Source organism: Chiloscyllium plagiosum, chromosome 35 (genome assembly GCF_004010195.1).
Source record: "Chiloscyllium plagiosum isolate BGI_BamShark_2017 chromosome 35, ASM401019v2, whole genome shotgun sequence".
Lineage (NCBI taxonomy): Eukaryota > Metazoa > Chordata > Chondrichthyes > Orectolobiformes > Hemiscylliidae > Chiloscyllium > Chiloscyllium plagiosum.
Genome location: NC_057744.1, coordinates 9,396,620 through 9,401,818, shown reverse-complemented (window position 1 = coordinate 9,401,818; position 5,199 = coordinate 9,396,620).

Sequence of the window (5,199 nt, the reverse complement as noted above, 5' to 3'; positions counted from 1 at the left end):
CTTTATCTTACCCCTTCTTGCCTGTCTCAGAGGAACACATTTGTGCATCACTCGCAACAACTATTCCTTAAACAGTCTCCACATGTGTATAGTGCCTTTCCATGGAACAATTGCTCCCAGTCCATGCTTCCCAACACACGTCAGATAGTATCATAGCTTCCTTTTCCCCAATTAAATATCCTCCCATTGTGCCTGCTTCTCTCCTTCTCCATAGCTATGTAGAATGTGAGGCAGTTGTGGTCACTATCACCAAAATGCTCTCCCACCGCAAGATCTGACACCTGCCCGCGCTCATTTCCGAGCACCAAATCCAAAATGGCCTCTCCCTTCATCAGCCTGTCAACGTTCTGAACACATCTTACAAAAACAGCTCCTTCCAAACCATCTGCTCGAAGGAGGTTCCAATCAATATTGGGAAAGTTAAAGTCACCCATTACAACAAACCTACTACATTCACACTATTCCAAAATCTGCCGACCTATGCTTTCTTCAATCTCCCTGCAGCTATTGGGGGTCCTGTAGTAAACCCCTAGTAAAGTGACTCCTAAACTCATAAATTTTACAATTCTTGTTTTGGTGTAAACTGCTTTGTGGCGACCTAGGATATATAATTTTTCATTATTTATTCATATAACTTTATCTTAGAGAAAAGGCAATAATGTACTAGTGCTTTAAGAGTTAGTTTTTCTTTATGAGATATGAATGTCATCGGCTGAACCTGAATTTGTTGCCCATCCCTGGTTCCCCACGAGAAGGTTTTTTAAAAATTTATTCATTTTGTGGGATGTGACCATTGCTGGATGGCCAGCATTTATTACCCATTCCTAATTGTCCTGGAGAAGAGTGTGGTGAATTGTCTTCTTGAACAATTGCAGTCCACCTGCTGTGGGTTGACCCATATGCCATTGGAGAGGAAATTCCAGGAATATTGACCCAGTGACAGTGAAGGAACAGGAGTACATTTTCAAGTTAGGATGGTGAGTGGCTTGGATGGAACTTGAATGTGATGCTGTTCTAATGTATCGGCTGCCCTTGTTCTTCTAGATGGAAGTGTTCGTATGTTCAGAAGGTGCTGTCTGAGGATCTTTGGTGAATTTCTGCAGTGCATCATGTGGATAGTATATACTTCTGCTACTGAGTATTGGTGGTGAGCTGCCTTTTTGATCTGCTGCAGTCCATGAGCCAAGGACTAACATACGAACACTAGACCAGTAGCCATGAGGAGTCCATAGAGCAGCATGCTGGACTAAGAATGTATGCGTGAAGTACTCTGTAACTGCAAGCTATTATTTTGCCTATTAAGTAAATCTGCTTAAGATTTTCAAATAAATTGAACCTACACTTCTCACTAATCAAGTATGTGAGTAATCATTTGATGTGAAGGAACAACAGAAGAGATAATTTGCTATTTCAACAGGTTAATTGTTCAATCTCTAAATTACCTGTGTAAACCATGCTTGTCAAACTTTCTCAAGACTTAAAATTTGTTTTAAATAGAACAACAGGCTTAGTCTTTGCAGTCTGTGTAAAGCTAAAATTATTTTTGTGTAACTAGTGGAGTGCTGAAATGGACCCAATACTATTTTCAACCAATATCAATGACTTGAATTAAAGAACTGAATGCATGGAAGCTAAATTTGCTGATGACACCAGAATAGTCAGGAAAGTAAGTTGCCCAAAGAAGATAGACAGTCTGCAAAGGCGTATGGAAAGGTTCAGGGAAAAATTTCACAGCTTTCACTTCTTTAGGGGTATAATGTGAGAAAATAATTAATCTGTTTATGGATTTTCCTGTGCCTAGGACAAAATGCGAAAGTTTGCAAATGTTGGCATGAGTGGATTTTATTAGAAGCTTAGTCCTAACTTCAGTATTTTTGTGGCTCCTTTGACAAATCTGTTAAAGAAATGCAAAAAATTTGAATGGACGCAAGAATGTCAAAGCTGAACCTATTTTTGCAGCATTGAATTATGAAAAGGCACTTAAACTTGCTATTGCTGCCAGTGACATCAGTGCAGATGCCATTTTACTACAAAATAATGAGATGAGGATTGAACATTTTCCAGCATAAAAGACTGCATGTCAACAGAAATATTCTGTGGTGGAGAAGGATACGTTGGGTTTTGTGTTGGCTATATATCATTTTGAAATATGCATCACCAGAAATGTAGAAGAAACTTATTTACATGGACCACAACTCTGATTTTTTTAGGATAAATTTCAGCACATGAACTTATAGTTCTTCCAGTGACAATTAATCCTCCAGCTATACAAGCTAAAAACTATTCATGTGCCTGGAAAAGGCAAGGTTAGAATGGATGTTTTATCAAGAGCACATATGAAGGAAACAAAATGCTGTAATGCAAATGGTTTTGCCATGTAATTCATTGCATGTTTTTAAAGTAAATGTAGTATTAGAGTCATAGAGATATACAGCATGGAAATAGACCCTTCAGTCCAACTCATTCATGCCAAGCAGATATTCCAAATGAACTTAGTCCCATTTGCCAGCATTTCGCCCACATCCCACATCCCTTCCTATTCATGTACCCATCCAGATGCCTTTCAAACCTTGTAATTGTACCAGCCTCCACCACATCATCTGGCAGCTCATTCTATACATGCACCACCCTCTGTGTGAAAACATTGCCCCATAGGTCCTTTTTAAATCTTTCCCCTCTCACCTTAAAACTATGTCCTCTAGCTTTGGACTTGCCTACGCTGGGGAAAGATCTTGGCTATTCACCCTATCCATGCCTCTCATGGTTTTATAAACTTTTAAAAGGTCACTTCTCTGTCTCTGATGCTCCGGGGAAAATAGCCTCAGCCTATTTAGCCTGCCCCTGTAGCTCAAACCTTCCAGCCATGGCAACATCCTTGTAGATATTTTCTGAATCCTTTCAAGTTTCACAACATTTTTCATATGGTAGGAGGACGAGAACTGAACGCAGTATTCCAAAAGTGGCCTACCTGATGCCTTGTATAGCTGGAACATGACCTCCCAACTCCTTTACTCAATGCACTGACCAATAAAGGAAAATGAATGAAACACCTTTCTCATTAACTTATCTACCTGCGACTCCGCATTCAAGGAACTACCAACCTGCACCCCACCATCTCTTTGTTTGGCAATACGCCCCAGACGTTGCCATTAGGACCAATATGACATAGAAATAGTTTTAGAAATATTTTTGATGGATAATAGAAACTAATTTTTAAGGATACATGATCACTCTTCTTTAGGGGTGCATGTGATGAAAGGTGTGTGATTTTAGAATCATAGAGATATTCAGCATGGAAACAAACCCTTCGGTCCAACTTGTCCATGTCATCCCAATATACTAAATACATCTAATCCCATTTGCCAGCATTTGGCCCATTTCCTCTAAACCTTTCCTATTCATACACCAATCCAAATGCCTTTTAAATGTTGCAATTGCACCAGCCTTCACCACTTCCTCCGGCAGCTCATTACATACACACACCACTTTCTGCATGAAATAGTTGCCACTTAGATCTCTTTTATATCTTTCCCCTCTCACCTTAAACCCATGCCCTCTAGTTTTTTTCTCCCCAACCCTAGGGAAAAGACCTTGGCTATTCACCCTATCCATGCCTCTCATAATTTTAAAAACCTCTATGAGGTCACCCCCCAGCATGACGTCCCAACTCCAATTCTCAATGCACTGGCCAATAAAGGTAAGCATAGCAAATGCCTTCTTCACTATCTAATCTAACTGTGACTCCACTTTCAAGGAACTATGAACCTGCACTCCAAGGTCTCTTTGTTCAGCAACACTCCCTTGCACCTTACCATTAAGTGTTTAAGCCCTGCCCTTATTTGTTTTTCTAAAACTCAGCACCTCATATTTATTTAAATTAAACTCTTATCTGCCACCCCTTGGCCCACTGGCTCATCTGATCAAGATCCCGTTGTACACTAAGGTAACTTTCTTTGCTGTCCACTACACCTTAAACACATAAATAAAAATCAGGTCATACCACCAATGCTTCACTGGAGGCTCACTAATGATGTTACCTAGTATGGTGATGAAACATCTGAAAACATACCTTCCAGCTCAGCGAGCAAACTTACATCCAGAACCTCAACCTGAGCTACACATCTTCTCATAATTAGTCCAGTCTTTTCAGGGCCATGATTTTAAACCAGTATACATCAGAGAACAGACAACTGAAAGCACTCTGTATTGTTAATGCAAGGTTATTTATATTCTGTGCTTTATCATAGCAAAGGAAAACAAAACATGCAGCCAAATCTAGGATGAGGAAATCTTAAAAGTTAAAAGATTTTTGACTACAGTTTGGAAGAGACTCGATGCAAGAATAGTTTCTGCTCGGAAAAGGAGATTCAGAGCACTTGAGGGAATAAGTTACCGTAGTGCAAGAGTTTCAGTTTGTGAAAACTTCCAGACCAGAAGTGTTTCATTGGTTATACAAAGCTGAGAAAATCTAAGATCTCAGTTGTGTGAATCAAAGGAGAAGGTTTTGTAGCTCAAAAGATCAGAACTGAGAAGAAGCAGTGAGGTCAACCTATAGCCTTGATAAGGAAATAAAATTTCTCTGCATTTTAATTAAATGCAAGTTCCTGGGGGCGTGTATTTGGAACTTTTTTTTGCTGGTGTTTGAAATATTTTAAACCATGTTATATGTTGTTAGTTTGGTTTGTTTTATTTTAGTTTTATTTCATTGACGTAATAAACTTCTGTTTTATTGTGGAAATCAAATCTGCAGATTCTGTGCTTATGTTTCAGTTTAAACCATTACATGAAATTAACGAAAAACAAAGATATGATCTATCAGGTCAGATTTCATTTTGAGATCTGATTTATCTAGTGGTAACATCAGCTGAGATCATGAGTGCTAAAATCTCAACAGAAACCTCCTCGTGGTAGTCAAGTAATTCTTAGTCATAGAGTCATAGAAATGTACAGCATTGAACCAGACCCTTCGGTCCAACCCGTCCATGCTGACCAGATAGCCCAACCCAATCTAGTCCCACCTGCCAGCACACGGCCCATATCCCTCCAAACCCTTCATATTCATATACACATCCAAATGCCTCTTAAATGTTGCAATTGTACCAGCCTCCACCACATCCTCTGGCAGTTCATTCCATACACGTATCACCCTCTGCGTGAAAAAGTTGCCCCTTAGGTCTCTTTTATATCTTTCCCCTCTCA